Source organism: Symphalangus syndactylus, chromosome 19 (genome assembly GCF_028878055.3).
Source record: "Symphalangus syndactylus isolate Jambi chromosome 19, NHGRI_mSymSyn1-v2.1_pri, whole genome shotgun sequence".
Taxonomy (NCBI): Eukaryota; Metazoa; Chordata; class Mammalia; order Primates; family Hylobatidae; genus Symphalangus; species Symphalangus syndactylus.
The window spans coordinates 53,693,515-53,709,452 of NC_072434.2; the positions used below are offsets into that span (position 1 = coordinate 53,693,515).

Sequence of the window (15,938 nt, forward strand, 5' to 3'; positions counted from 1 at the left end):
ACCAAATTCTCAGGCCCTACCCAGACCTCTTGATATGGTTTGGTTCTGTGTCGCCACCCAAGTCTCACCTTGAATTGTAATCTCCATAATCCCAACGTGTCAAGGGCGGGACCAGGTAGAGTAATTGAATCACAGGGGTGGTTTCCTCCATGCTGTTCTCGTAATAGTGAGTGAATCTCACAATATCTAATGGTTTTATAAGTGTGTGGCATTTCCCCTGCTTGCACTCATCTTCTCTCCTGCCACCATGTGAAGAGTTGCCTTCCGCCATGATTGTAAGTTTCCTGAGGCCTCTCCAGCCATGCAGAACTATGAGTCAATTAAATCTCTTTTCTTTATGAATAACCCCGTCTTGTGTATTTCTTCATAGCAGCATGGAAATGGACTAACACACTTCCTGAATCAGAAACTCAGGGGATGAGGCCCGTCAATCTGTGTTTCAACAAGACTTCCAGGGGACTGTGATGTGTGCTTAAGTTTGAGAACTACACGAGTAAGTGATAATAAATATGACAACATATTTTTTTGAATGCTTTAATGAACCTTATCTATTTTCCTTGCAATGCCCTGGGCCTCCAAATGAGTAAAGATTTCTGCAAAGTCACTTAGGGTTCAGCAGAATCCCAGGTGTGGCCAAAGAATGTGCATGAGCAGGTAGACCATCAGTAGGTTAGAACTCCAGTTCCATGATGGCTTTGAAAAAAAATTGATGTTGCTTGATCTGATCTCAGCTTCCAGGGCACCTCTTCAGAGAAGGCTTCCCTGAGCTTCCTGGGCTAAGATAGAAGCTCCTGTCACATTTTCCCAGAAGCATTCCAAATTTCTGCTCATTGTCACAGTGCTCATCATACTGCAAAAGGTCTACCTGTTTAATCATCTGCTTCCTTCACTTCACCCTAAGCTTTTTTTTTTTTTTTTTTTTTGAGATGGAGTCTCGTTCTGTTATGCAGGCTGGAGTGCAGTGGCTCCATCTCTGCTCACTGCAAGCTCCACCTCACAGGTTCATGCCATTCTCCTGCCTCAGCCTCCCGAGTAGCTGGGACTACAGGCGCCCGCCACCACACCTAGCTAATTTTTTGTATTTTTAGTAGAGACGGGATTTCACCGTGTTAGTCAGGATGGTCTCGATCTCCTGACCTCGTGATCCTCCCACCTCGGACTCCCAAAATGTTGGGATTACAGGCATGAGCCACTGCACCTGGCCACCCTAATCTTAGTGAGGGCAGAGACTCTGGTATTCTTGTCCTTGAATCCCTGGAATCTAGCAGAAGGACACTTAGTAAATATGCATTTAGTTAGTTGACCACCAAGCTCACCTTTGCCTGTGGGGCCTTATCATGCTATCCCTTGGCCTGAATTCTTCCTCCCCAGATTCTCTGTGGCTTGTTTAGCTTCTCATTCCAACCATAGCTGCTAGGTCATCATCTCTTGACCACCCAACCCAACCCGGGCACTACGTTGGTCTCTACCATCCCCGTCACTTTGTATTCGACATGGCACTTGATCGCTATTCCATAGTCTACTGATTATTTTATGTTCTGACTCCTACTTCCTAGAGTGCAAGTTCCCTGGTCAGGGGCTGGTCTATCCGGCTCAACTCCACCCTGAGCACATTAAATCCCTCAGTGAATGATTTTTGAGTGATGCGTGACTTTTTACTGACTCATTTATCAAAACACTCAGATGTTATCTATGTATGATCATTTTAGAGATGGAAGAAAATAAACTCAAGAACTGGTGACTTGCCCAGGTCACACTGCTGGTGGGTAGCAAAACAGCAGCTAGAATCTATAGCTTCTGGCTTTCCAGCCAGTCCTTGTTCCACTTCATTCATTACTTCTTTGCTGGACTGAAAAGTTTAGGACTTTTCCTGTAAGTAATACGGAGCCACAGAAGATCTGAAGTTTCAAGGAAGTGGTAGGATGGATTCTCTTTTACTATAGGGTAAGTGCCTCCCTCTGCCATTTTGCCACATTGACTAATCTTATTTCAAAAGCATCTGTTTTTCCACCTGGGGGTCACAAAGTTACTGCCTCACGCCATAAATCCACTGTTGGCATTTCCTTGCAGCTGTGTTAGTTGACAGCTCTGCATCACCAGCTCTGTGAAGATGTGGGAAAGCTGGTGCTGTCAGACTCCATCAGCAGAAGACAAGCTGTGATTGCTGATGGTTGCACTAATGTACCTGCACTGTTGGGGAGGCCCTTCTGCCCTGTCTGGCATTTCCAGGGAAAGGTACAGTGGAGATAGAGACGTCACTTCAGGAGGCAGCTGATTTATGTCAGAGGATTAATATGACCCTATATCAAGTTTGAGTTTTGGTCAATCAATTCAGAGCCTCATAAACTTTAGAGAAAGGTAACCCCTTTGCTGTTACTTTGGCCCAAAAGAAGAGCACCAATCTTCATTAAAACATATTTGATAACTGCAAAAGAGGGAAAGGATTGATTAAACCAACTGTAGTACTTTCATAGGATGGAGTATTATGTGGCTATTAACATTTGACTTAAAAATAGGTAGAAATAACTGGATTCTTACAATAAATTGGTTAGAAAAATTGGTTACAAAATGTAAAGCACCATATGAGCCTATTTTTGTTTGGGAAGAGTATAGATGGATAAATGAATGGGTGGATGAATATAAAGATCATCGATATGTAAACAAATGTATAGTTAGATGGACAGACAGATGATTAAGATAGAAAGCCACTAAAGAAAGCGTGGAAAGGCCAACATAAATATGTTAATAGTGGTTATATCTGGATGAAGGGATTAAGAGCAACTTTAAAGATCACTTACCTTTATTTCCTGGTTATTTAATAATAAACTTATATTGCTTTTGTTAGCACAAAAGCATAGCTATTAATAACAACAATTCTAATATTCGGTATCAAGAGCTCATCTTTTACCTATGTGTCCTCTTTATACCCTCTTTACTCTTGTTACATGAATGTTCATAATACCCATTCATTCATCCATCCATCCATCCATCCATCCATCCATCCATCCATCCAGGAAGCAGAGTCTATCTGGACTTCAGGATGGTATTTAAATAATCCCCCAAGAAAGTTTTATATTGATTTCAGGTCCTCTCATGCCTCTAGACTATTTTATTCTTCTGGTTGTTGTTCCTATTCTAGACCATGGAGCACCTTTCTATATCCCATCATGCCACTCTTTGTACTCCTGGTCAATTTCTACTCACGATCTAAGACTTTCTTCAGACCTCACCTTTCCCTCTTTCCTCTTGTTGCTTTCATCCCCTCCTTCTACTCCCTCCTCCCTCATGGCCTTTGTTCTCCAATTGCACCTTGTACTTTGTACTCTGCCACCCTTTGTACCCCCGGTCAATTTCTACTCACGCTATAAGGCTTTCTTCAGACCTCACCTTTCCCTCTTTCCTCTTGTTGCTTTCATCTCCTCCTTCTATTCCCTCCTCCCCCATGGCCTTTGTTCTCCAATTGCACCTTGTACTTTGTACTCTATTTGAAACTTTCCAATATGTACAGTTATTATCTATGTACTTGCTGTCTCTTGATTAGACTTGGTGCTTCCTGATGCAGAGACTATGTCTTTCATCTCTGCACTCAGGGCCTAACTGCCTAGTAAAAGCTAGTCTGCTTCTCTCACAAGTATGTTTCTGTCAGCCTAAACAAGATTGACCAACAACCTTGATACCATTCATTTAATCAACAGGCACTTACTGAGCATCTACTATATCCGAACCACAGAGATTAGTAAGACACAGTTTCTTCCTCCAGGGGCTCACAGCCAGGTTGGGGAGGCAGACATGGGCACATGAAAAAGAACCATAAACAGGGCCGCCATAGGATGTCAGTGTCCTATTTCAGCCTAGAGAGTGGGCCTTCTAGGAGTTCAAGAGACCTCTATAGGCTGTCCGGACAGGGGAGAGACTAGATGGCAGGGGGAGGCAGTTAAGGTTTGAAGAGAGACTTCAAAGAAGAGAAAGATTTAGACAAACACAAAAGATGAGGGATGACATTCCAGATAGGGGAGACTGTGTGGCAAAGGAGCAGAGGTGGTGGGCTCCTGGCTTATTATGAGTGTCCAGGCTGTGGGAGCTGAAAGGGCAACAGAATTAGTGTTAGCCCCTGGGGTTATGTCTAGCTAGTATCATTTAGAAGCAGTGCAACTTCTCAGAGCCTCAGCTTCTTCACCCATGAATCAAATATTAAATTATCTGCCTTATCTGCCTTATAGGGAAGTTGGGAGGATCCAGTGACACACGGTGTGTGGAAATTTTTTGTAAATTGTAAAACAATACACTTATGTAATTCAGAGAATAAGAATAATCAATAATATGGCTAGAGGAAGGGATTTATAAGGAAAGGAAAACACTTGGGCATGTTGGAATATTTAGAGCAGGGTTTGGGGAAGGCCTTAAAGATTATGACTCTGACTTTTCCATTTAGCTCTCATGATCCCCAGTACCATTTCTCTTGTGAATTCATTGATCTGGTCCAGCCTGGGTTAGGTGCCCCACCTCATGTTCCCAATGTCCCACTTACTTAGCAAGATAGCCTTTTAATTTCTGTTCACATCTATCTTCCCAACCAGGCTGGGAGTTCATTGAAAGCAGACATCTTGCATTATTCATTTTGCAGCCTCGGTGTCTAGCACATTATCTGGCACACAGTTGGGATTCAGTAGATGTCTGTTAGTGATAACTGTTTTAATGGCTACTCTTCATGAAGTGCTTACCAGTTGGCAATCATTTTGCTAAGCACTAAACAAGAATTTGCTCATCATCACAACAACCCTTATTCCCATTTTGCAAATAGAAAAAGTGAGTCATAGGAGGCTTAAATAACTCAGTCAGTTTCACTCAACACATGAGCATTGGAGCTAGAATTTAAGCCGAGGTCCTGAGGTTTCTGAGTGCCATATGTTTCTTGTGAATTCATTCACTCATTCATTCCACCAATAATGATCGTGTGCCTGTCACGTGCCAGGAACCATTTCAGGCTGAAGGAATGTGTCTGGAAGAAGTGATAAATGGGATATCAGATAATCCCATGCTTGGTGAAAATGTGAAACGTATGTGTGACCAAAGTACAGAGCATCCCAGAGGTGTGGGCAACTCAGCTGTGGGTGGGGGTGGAGAGAAGGCTCCAAGAGAAGAGGAAAAGAGCCAAGGGCGTTCCATCCAGGTAGAAGAAAGGGCAAGCGGGAGGACACCAGGGTGGGGTGTAGCAAGTTGAGTCTGGATGTTGCAGTGAGTCTTCCTGGCTAGACAGTGTACTTCTTGAAGGAGGAAACCGTGTCTTAAACATCTCCACTTTCATAACCCTGCACAATGCCTGCATCTGGTTGCTCAGTGAAAGCTTGGTGGATGACTGAGATGGGTTTCTACATTTTGAAAACAGAGAGCAAACCTCAGATTTCAGAAGAACACTAGAAGGCTGCAAGAGAAAATGACTCCAATTTGCAAGGGGCGGCCAAGCACGACCAGAAGGAAATGAATTTGTGTATTTACCAAGAACCTCTTTGCTTGACTCAGAATATCCTCAGATCCCCATCTCAAACCTGCTCTCCTGTTAAGATAATGCAAGACAAATTCTGTCTAAGGTACTTTGGGTTTTGCAAGTTGCTAGGATATTAATATATTTATCCACAACCACAGACACTTGGCTCAAGAACAGCCCACTCAGCCCTCACTTGAGGCTAGATCATGGGGATTCAATCAACATGAGGTCCTGAAGGGGCTTTTAAGTCAGCCAGGGACGTGGTCATTGCTTGGAGGTACCACAGCTGAAGCTTTTCTCCAGGTTTTGTGATAAGAAGTTATTTTTGTTAAGTTGATTTGCTTTGGCCTCTTTTGAGGCTTCATATTCAGTTGTGATTTGCACCTGCCTTTTTTAACCTAAAAACACATACGAAGGAGAGGAATGAAGGCATATTTTCCCACTCCACAGTCCCTGGGCTTCCAAAATGAGGATGCTTTGGGTCTAGATGTCCTCAAGGAAAATAGGACACTTGGGTTTCTGGGATCATTACATGGATATGAAGGAAATATGGCCTAGAACCTGTTGATATTGTAGCCCAAGGTCACATACTGGAAGACCACTACCTCTACAGTGATTTCAGTGGTGGGCGTGAGGAGGGGAAGGGAACAGGCAGGGCTGTCTTTTGTTAAACTATAGGATATAGGGATGACTCATGACCTATACAGGGCCAAGCATTTAGCTTTCACATGCCTCAAACACAAATCAATTTGACTACACAAGGGGAAAGCAAAATAAACTCACTTCCTGATTATTTTTTCTTTGGAGGGGGTCTTGCCTTGTTACCCAGGCTGGAGTGTAGTGATGCAATCATGCCTCACTGCAGCCTTGACCTCCCAGGCTCAAGAGATCCTCATATCTCAGCCTTTCGAGTAGCTGGAACCACAGGCATACACCACACCAGGCTAATTTTTTTTTTTTTTTTGTAGAGACAAAGTCTTGCTATGTTGTCTAGGCTGGTCTTGAATTTTGGGCTCAAGCAATCCTCCCTCCTCAACCTCCTAAAGTGTTGGGATAACAGGCATGAGCCACCATGCCCAGACCTATTCTTTTTTTTTGAAGAGCTGCAACCTTCTGTTGGCATCACCAACAAGCATCATTTTTTGAGGCTCTCTTCATGTAGACCCTGAGACTACAAAGGCCAGCACTGGCTCCTACCTATCATGGTTGTATAATAAGTCACAAAGGTGTCCCATCCCACATTCCCACAGAGATGATAAAAAAAGAATCTTCTCTCTGACTAAACTTATTACTTGAATGGATAAGTGATCGTCTATCAAATTATTGGCAGCAAGGGTGGCTTAATATCAATACTTCTGAAACTTTATTTTGAGCTGGCAACTACAAAAATGTAATTGTCTCATAGCCTATAACCCTTACAATAGCTCAAGTTTTTTTCCTGGTAACTTTAGTAATATAATTAGCAATTAATTTAACCTGGAAGATTTATTGGCAAGTTATATCGCTCAAAACTGCATGTTTATAGTTAAAGTTTTAACTATAATTTAAAATAATTCTGTATAATGAAATGGGGAATATATATGGGAATGAATTCTATGCCATTTATTTCAATTTGAATTTCCAAATTGTAATGTTTCCCTTTGTGCTATAGGAATAGGATTAAATGGGATAAGACTAGAATTTATAAGGGCTGTATATGAGGGGAGGGCAGAGATGGAACAATGAGGGTTATGATGAAAGTGAATAGCAAAGAGTGAATTCTGTATGTCTTTGCTGTGGCACTGAAGTGAAGAGATGTTAGCTTTGGTTGTTCACAAAATAGGACATCATAATTTTCAGTGTTTGAGAGAAAATTGTTGGAAAACGTTTGCAGTACTTGACATGTATTTGCATGCACAAAATAAAATTATTTGTCCACCTTAAAAAAAAACTGCATGTTCCATGGCACTTCACTAAAATATTTATTAGTGGACAGATAACTCCTACTTTAAAAAGTGTTCAGGTCTAAATCATTCGACTATACTCAGTGGTTTATATGAGCTTTCCCCAAAGCTTCTTTTGCCAAACAGAGTCCCCCAAGAAGATCATATGTGTAGAGGAGATCAGTGATCTGACTAACTCTGTGCTTGGTTTTGGCTATGAGGCTGCACAGAATCAAATGGATCATTCATTGATAAACATCATGAGGGTTCTTATAATTTTTTCTGAACATCCTGATTTATGTCTCATATTTTGATTTTAACATTTTAAAATCTTATAAAGACATAAAATTATGGTGCTTTTTTTTTTTTTAACCATCACCAGTGATGCCTCCAGGCCCCTTCTTTTATTAAAGCCTAAAATGAGCCTTTTTATGTTTTTTACAAAAACACAACAAAACAAGATTCTACTATCCCAGTTCTGCTCTTGTTGAATTTAAGACACAATCTCTGACCTCAAAGTGGCCATGCAGAAAGGGCAGAAAACCATTTTCTGCACTGCACCTTTACCAATGGAACCTGGAGAAATAATACATACTCATATGAACTCAGGCGTGTTGTAGCAGCTTTGTCAGGTCTGGTATGCTTTAGAAATGTCTGTTAAATGTAACAAACCTGCAATTGTGCACATGTACCCTAAAACCTAAAGTATAATAATAATAATAAAAAAGAAATGTCTGTTAATCATATAAGTATAAATAGCATGATAGGCCCACAGAGCAAATCCAAAATCATCCATAACTGGTCTTCTGCTAGTTTCCAGACATGATTTACATACATTTCCAGACATGATTTACATATTACAAAATTCCAACTGCTCCAGCCCAGATGGAATTTTCCCAGTGGTGAACACCTCTTCTACATCACCACCTCTGCCCACCTCTGCCTCCTTCAGCCCCCTTCTCATCCACCCTGACCCAGCCCTCTCCCTCCTTATATGTATTCACTCATTTAATCGCTTATTCATTTGTTCTTTTTATTGATATCTACATCTATCCACATCCAATATCCATATCCAATTGGCAAGCAAGTGGCATCTGTTTCCTATTAACCAGAGTAGAAGTCTAAGCGCTTGTGCCCACTGCATGTTGGTATTGAAATTGCCACGAAAAACACAACACGGTCAAGCACTGGATGGAATAGGACTTTACTCACACAAAGAAGAGACAGAGCAAGATCTGCTTCAGTAGTGGGTGTCAGTATCCCATGGACAGCAGGTCCATCCCAATAGCTGACACAGGCCATTGAATGACCCCTCTTATGCTGCAGCAGAAGGGCCCATCCCTTGCCTGCAAAGGACAGATACACTAGTGAAGTTTCTAAGTGCCATATGATGCATGCCCTTAAGCAAAGAAAAAGAGTACAAACAGGAAAAGATATTCCCACAAAAGATGATAAGTCCAGCACAGGCTGAGGATTCTTTATTTCTTGGTAAGGAAGTCTTCCAGGCCCAACGTGCATTCTTAGGTGGCCAAGCAGGGGTGGAAAGATGGCATGCAAGAGACTGCCTTTCCCAACACACATCCCCACCTTTATCCACATTTGTGTCTGCACCCATATCTATCCATATCCATTTCCATATCCATATCCATATCCATATCCATATCCACATCCATGTCTATGTCATCTCCCAGGTTGCTATCACTGGTTTTCAGTTATATTCATCTGCCTGGTCTTGATTCATTTATTTTGATGGTGGATTTTTTTCTCCTATATTAGACCATGAGTTTCTTAGAGATAGTAGCATGATTTACTGATTTCTGCATCTTACAGCAGCACACAATAGATCCTTAAGGATTTGAAGATATTGGGGAAAGTAGCACCTTTGTCAGGCATTGTTCTGGCCAGTTAGGCCGCATCACCTTATTTTAACCCTGGTTACCCTATGACCGTGTCTCACCTCTGACCTTTGCACTGGCTGTCTCCAGATCTGCCTATGGTTGACTTTTTCTTTTCATTCTTATTTAAATTCAAAAGTCATTTTCTCTGAGAGTCCCACCCTGACCACCTGATCTAGGAATCCCAACCTGATTCCCCCACAAAGTTATTCTATATCCCAGCGTCCTCTTTCATTTTCCCCATAACACCTATCAACGCCTGAAGTTAGCTTTTTAATGAATTTATTGATTTGTCTATTGTCTGTTTTCTCCAGCCCCTTTCCCAATTAAAATATAAGCCCCATGGTGGCAGGGGTTAGCTTGTCTTTTCTGCGGCTGTATCTACTGCTTAGAGTAATGTCTGAAACACACTAGGTGCTCACTTATCATCCAGTGAAAGAGTAACCTCAAGCAGAGGCTGTTACTATACCAATTTTTTTTTTTTTTTTTTTGAGATTGGGTATCGCTCTGTCACCCAGGCTGAAGTGTAGTAACATGACCTTGTTTCACTGCAGCCTCCACCTCCCCAGCTTAAGCAATCCTCTCACCTCTGCCTCACCATTAGCTGTGTCCACAGGTGCACCCAGCTAATTTTTTTTTTTTTGTATTTTTGGTAGAAATGGGGTTTCTACCATGTTGCCCAGGCTGGTCTCAAACTCCTGAGTTCAAGAGATCCAACTGCTTCAGCTTCCCAAAGTGCTGGGATTACAGGCGTGAGCCACCATGCCTGGCCTATAGCAGTTTTGGAGATGAGGAAGCTGAGGTTCATGACAAGCCTCATGTCGACAGATCTGAGATCCAAAGCCCTTTTCAAAGCCCGTCTCTTACAGGCCCAGAGACTGCCATTTACCAAGCACAGTGGATACGTTGATAGAAACATGATGCTTCTACTTTGATCAGACTTTCTGATGTTTCTCTTGTTCCCTTGTCTATTTTGAAACTGTAGACAAACAGGCATGTGAGTCTCTAATTCCAGAAAGTTTTATTTACTAGCATAATAATAAAAATAATAGCTTCAAAGTATGCTAAGAACTTTGTATACACTATTTCACTTAATCCCCACAACAAGCCTATTAGAAGGATAATTTAATCTCCTTTTTACACATAAAAAAATAAAATTCAGGAAGATAAAATACCCTACCTAAGGTCAGTGGTATCAAAGCAAGAATCAGAAGATACAAGCAGTAGCTGAATGTAGTGGCTCATGCCTATAATCCTAGCACTTTGGAAGGCTGAGATAGGAGGATTGCTTGAGGCCAGGAGTTTGAGACCAGAGTGGGCAACATAGTGAAACCCTGTTTCTACAGAAATTTAAAAAAAAAAGTATCCAGATGCATTGATGTGCACCTGTAGTCTTAGCTATTTGGGAGGCTGAGGCAGGAGGATGGCTTGAGCCCAGGAGGTCAGGGCTGCAGTGAGCTATGATTGCACCACTGCACTCCAACCTGGGCGACAGAGTGAGACCCTGTCTCTAAAGAGAGAGAGAGAAAAGAAAAAAGATACAAATGGCTTAATTTGAGAAGTGTTGATAAAAAACTAAGGAAACGAAGATTCAAACTCACATCTCTTTGCCTAACCACAGTGCTAGAGTAAACACTCCCTAAATGCAGGCTCTGAACTGGGTACCAAGGATACGAAGACTCATTCCCTGACCTCAGCAAGCTCATGGTCTAGAGAAGGAGGACCCAGTTTGGACAGGAAAGAAACCAGGCACCAAACAAGGGGAAGAGGAGAATGGAGAAGGAGGGCTGTGGAGACATGCTGGGCTCCTGCAAACTTAGTTGGGGTAAACATAAAAGGGACTGACCTTCTAGTTTTTCAGTGTAACACCAGAGCTGTAGAGGGAGAAGGGCCACTAGGAGATTCCATTTCAGTGATGTAGCCAGCAGGAAAGCCTACATAAGTGAAAGCCTGGAGAAGTATCTGGCTACCCTGGACCGTGGCAGGAGGGAAAAAGAGGAGTCACTGTAGGGTCGATAGAGTGGTCCTTAGATTTAGTTTTTACTTCCCCTCCCAGCCTTGAGCCAGCTGCTGTGACTCATGGCTCTTTGGCTGCAGGAAACCCGTTACAACCTAACTTTCTGCCTAGGTCAATTGGTTTTGGTTTCATTTTCTAGTCTGGAGTATCATCATGCTGTCTATTAAACTTAGAAATTTCCTTGACATTTTCAGTTTCATGCAGAATGAAAAAGAAATGGTCTTGTGACAATGTGATCACCTTGCTGAATGTTCTAGAGCTAACCAGCCGGACAAGGGACAAGGATGAAGTCTCGGTCTGTGAAGCCAGCAGTCCCAATATTTGAAAAAAATGTTGTCTCAGTCAGTGTTCTAGCAAAAAATGGATGGTACACTCAAACTATGTAACTTGGAGGGAATTTAAGGAAAAGATCATTTACTTAGATGCAAAGGAAACTCTGGGGCTTATAACAGCGGGGAGTCATTACCTTCCCTATCTCTTAAAAGGCAAGAAGAGGGAGCAGTTCCTGGAACAAAAAGAGGGGAGTTGTAGGGAGAGGGCTCCCCTAAAAGAGGCTGCCTTCATAAGAAGAAAGCAGCCAAGCCCTAGCAAAATCCTAAAAGGAGGGAGCAGGGAGAATAAATCCCCCATCCTCACTCTCCTGCCACTCCCTGCATCTCTTGTTGGTAACTTGCAAAGGCTGGGCACAATTGGAAGCTAGAAGGCAAGGGAGATCATTGATGGGGCCCATGCAGATCAGCCTCCTAGGGTGCAGAGGTGGGTACAGAAGGGTAGGGAGATCTAGAGAGCCATGGAAACTCATGTAACATGTAACAATAGTTATGGCTGGTTGATAATAACTATACCAAGAATGTCGATTGTGGTAGACAACTGCCATTGACTACTCAGGATACATCTGGCCCTTTCAAAGCACTTTTATGAACTAGCTCTTTTGATTCTTGCAGCAAGCCCTTAAGGTGGGCACTGTCGTGGACCCATTTTCCAGACAGGGAAACCAGGGATGAAAGAGGTTAAACATTAGCTGGGAAATGAAGGAGTATGAACTCAAACCCAGATGGCTGTGGTTACAGATCCAGCTCTTGTCCACTGGATGGGCCAATTTTACCCAAAATAATAACTGAGGAGGTAGATCCTCAATCATTGCTAAAGGGTAGGGGCATGAGTATGGCCTGGAGAACAAAAGGAAATAGTTCCATAAGCATTGTTTAGCATAAATGAGATCAAACATACATGCTTCATTTAAAAGATGTTAAAATATCACCCAAGAGGGTGGGGTTAGGGAGACAGAACCAGAGAGAACAAGTGAGAGCGAGCAAGATTGAGCATGCATCAACTGCACATAGGATACGAGCCAAATGTCTAATTATAGCTGATAAGGCCCCTCCTGATCTGTGCCCTGCCGACTCATCTTTCCCTGTTCCCCATGGGGCACTGTGTCCCAGCCAAAAGAAACTCTACTTAGTTCTCAAAATAGCCCTAGGTCTTCTGCCTGGGACAGTTCACCCCACCTTGTATTGGCCCATCTCAAATCCTATTTATCTATTGGGTCCTAGTTTTGGCCTTTCTCTTGCCTTTCTTCCTCTCTCCCTCCCTCCTTCCTTCCCCTAGCAAATACTTATCGGCATTGGGTGTGTGCAGATACAGTGGTCAGTGTTGCTGACCTAAGTCAATACTGGTCCCTGCCTTCATGGAGTTTCCACAAGGAAATCTTCCCTCCATGCCCAAGTGTAGGTTGGGGATTCCTCCTTTGTGTTTTCGCGGCCTCTCTTATTCTGTCTTCTAGCACCTGGTTTTGTGCCTGTCTCCTCTCTCAGACCATAGACTCATGAGGGTGGGACTCTGTCTGATTCTGTGGATGTTCATTTCCTATCACTCCTGTAACAAATTACCACAACTTCACAGCCTTAAACACCACAAATTAATAATCTTACGGTTCCAGAGGTAAGAAGCTGGACACAGGTCTCACTGGGCTAAAATCAAGGCAGTGGGAGGCTTTACCGCTTTCTGGAGGCTCTAGGGAAGAATACATTTTCCTGCTTTTTCAACTAGAGGCTGCCTGCATTCCTTGGTTGATGGCCCCTTCCTTCATCTTCAAGGTCAGCCAAGGCTGGTGGGGTCTTTCTCACATCACATTTGGACATTGATTCTTTTGGATGCTGATTCTTTTGCCTCCTTCCTCCACCTTTTATGGACTCTTGTGATTACATAGGCCCACTCAGATAAAGTCAGCTGATTAGCAATCTTAATTCCATCTGCATCCTTTATTCCCTTTTGCCACATTCCAGGGATTGGGACATGCTAGTAGGTGAGGGCAAAAATGGAATGTCTGAATATGCAGGATATGCATGTGTGTGGAACACATAGAATCTCTATATATGTCAAAGGCATGTGTCCAAGTAACACATGTAAGTATGTTGCATGTCCGCAAGAGCGCATGTGGACGTGTGTGGTTTAGGAGGTAAACACTGCCTGATCACATTAGTTGTGGTCATATGCATGTATGTGTGTTGTGAGGTGGGAGGACCACTTGAAGGGGGAAATATAAACACGAATAGGCAACCAAGTACTATTTTTCTGACAGTTGTGAAATATTTGTGTCTTTTCCCCCCGTTATGGACACTTGTACTGCAGAGACCTGGATTTCTATGCTCATACTCACATGTGCTGGTGGCCACCCTCAGAGTGAAGGCAGCATCCTCTCTGGGCCAGTAGCTCTTCTAGAAGGGCCTGTATGAGTCAGCCTGCAACTCAGACATATTCAGTGCTGCAGGCAATGAAATCAATCAGAGCCTAGTTTTCCATTGTCCTGTGAGGGTAAGAGCTCCTGACATGGAATCCTATTTAAATTCCCAGCTCATCCGTTACCTAATTTCACAAATCCAAGAGCAGCAGAGCCTTTAGGGATCACTAAGATCATCTAACCTGCACCCTTCATTTAACAGATGGGATACGGCCTAAAGAGTGGGGACTTGTGCAGGTTGATGTGAACATCCAGAGCAGAATAGGAGGAGGGACCCCTATTGCAGTTAAGATCTTTATGAGGTGACTATTGCTTGAGGTCAGGAATGTTGCATTACATGCTCCTAAAACATTAGGCTTCTGTAGAGCCCCTGCTCCCCAGGGCCTCATGTCTCTAAGAGATAAAACCCAGAGATGGTGCTTCTAGACACAGCCTTCTCATTCCTGAGAGAAGCTTCTACTCACAGTCTCGGTCAGATTTCTCACACAAGGAGCTTGGCTGGATATTCTAAAAGCCTCAAGGAATTTTTTCAACCCATCTCTTAAAGCTTAGACTCAAGCTAGAGCAAAACTGTAGCTTCTTACTCAGTGTTCTTTGGTTCTGTGCTGGTCCTCTCAGCATTCCCAAGCATATATTCCTCACCCATATGTATATAAACCAATGTGTTTATGCAACAGTATTTGGGGTTCCTACTGAATATGGCCGCTAATGCTAGGTGTCAGGCACACTGTGGTGAATAAGTTGACCTGGATCCTAGCCCTCAAAGGGGTGTATATTCATAGAACTTCCAGGTTACATCCAACTCCTGTCAGCCCCAAAGCTGTTTCACTTTTATTTATTTATTTATTCTTTTTATTTTTTATTTTTTGAGATGGAGTCTCACTCTGTTGCCCAGGTTGGAGTGCAGTGGTGCGATCTTGTTTCACTGCAACCTCCTCCTCCCAGGTTCAAGTGATTCTCCTGCCTCAGCCTCCTGAGTAGCTGGGATTACAGGCATAAGCCACCACGCCCAGCCCTGCTGTTTCACTTTTAAATACGAGACAGGAGAGAGAAAGAGAGAGGTGGACACCTGCATCGGAGTGAGAGTGAAGTGGGCAAAGAGAAAAGAGATCATGAGAGCAAGAAAAAGACATCAGAGGCACACAAAGACCCAGAGGGAGACAGTGTGGTGGAAGGCCCAGCTGTAGTTGTGTGCACGCTGCTGTGACATCAGTGAAGCACAGCGGGTGTTCTGTAAATGGTCATGCCCTTCCCCAGTAAGGCTGAGAGCAGAAACCATTCATTTATTCTCATGCTCTCAACGGATATTTATTGAGCATCCACAGTGTGCTAGACACTGCACCTGGCACATGTCGCATCCCTCACTTTGACCCAGGGGTCTTCAGAGCAGGTCCTCCCACCCCTGTACTGCAAACAGAGCAAGGGTGCCAGTGCCTATCGTAGAGACAGGGGTTGGGCAGGCCCCTGAAGACACCTCCCACACAGAGTTCAGAGTTCTTGTACGACAAGGATGCTAGCTTCAATCCCCGGCATAGAGTAGGCTCTCTGAAGAGTGAGTTTGCATGAGTGAATCAAGCACTGGAATTTAGGCCTCTCAGACCTGAGAATCCTTACTGTCTCATTCAAGTCTTAGCAGGGGGACCCCTGCCCTCAACCCCAGAGCCTCTTTGCTATCCTATTCCTAAATGAAACGTGCCAACAGGCAAAAGTGAGATCATCTTGGAAGCATCCTGGGACTTCCTCCTATGCAACAGAAGCTGAGTCAGGGCCAGATCAGAGTTGGGGGAGGTGGGAGCCTGAGCCAGGCTGGTCCCTACTTTAATTCCTCATGTTTAAGGGACATGACAAATTTAGGCTTGACCCTACATGGGTCCAAGGG

The 15,938-nt window shown here is 43.3% G+C and overlaps 1 long non-coding RNA gene across 1 annotated transcript in view; it reads right to left on the reverse strand.

Moving 5' to 3' along the window:
* Positions 1-11,297, reverse strand: part of LOC129458051 (uncharacterized) — a 66,479-nt gene extending 55,182 nt beyond the window's left edge. The window contains exons 1-2 of the long non-coding RNA XR_008649520.1: positions 11,149-11,297; positions 10,192-10,281 (exon numbers count right to left, since the gene is read on the reverse strand). This is a non-coding gene — a long non-coding RNA (uncharacterized lncRNA). The remainder of the gene's footprint in view (positions 1-10,191; positions 10,282-11,148) is intronic.
* Between the last annotated feature and the right edge of the window lie 4,641 nt (positions 11,298-15,938).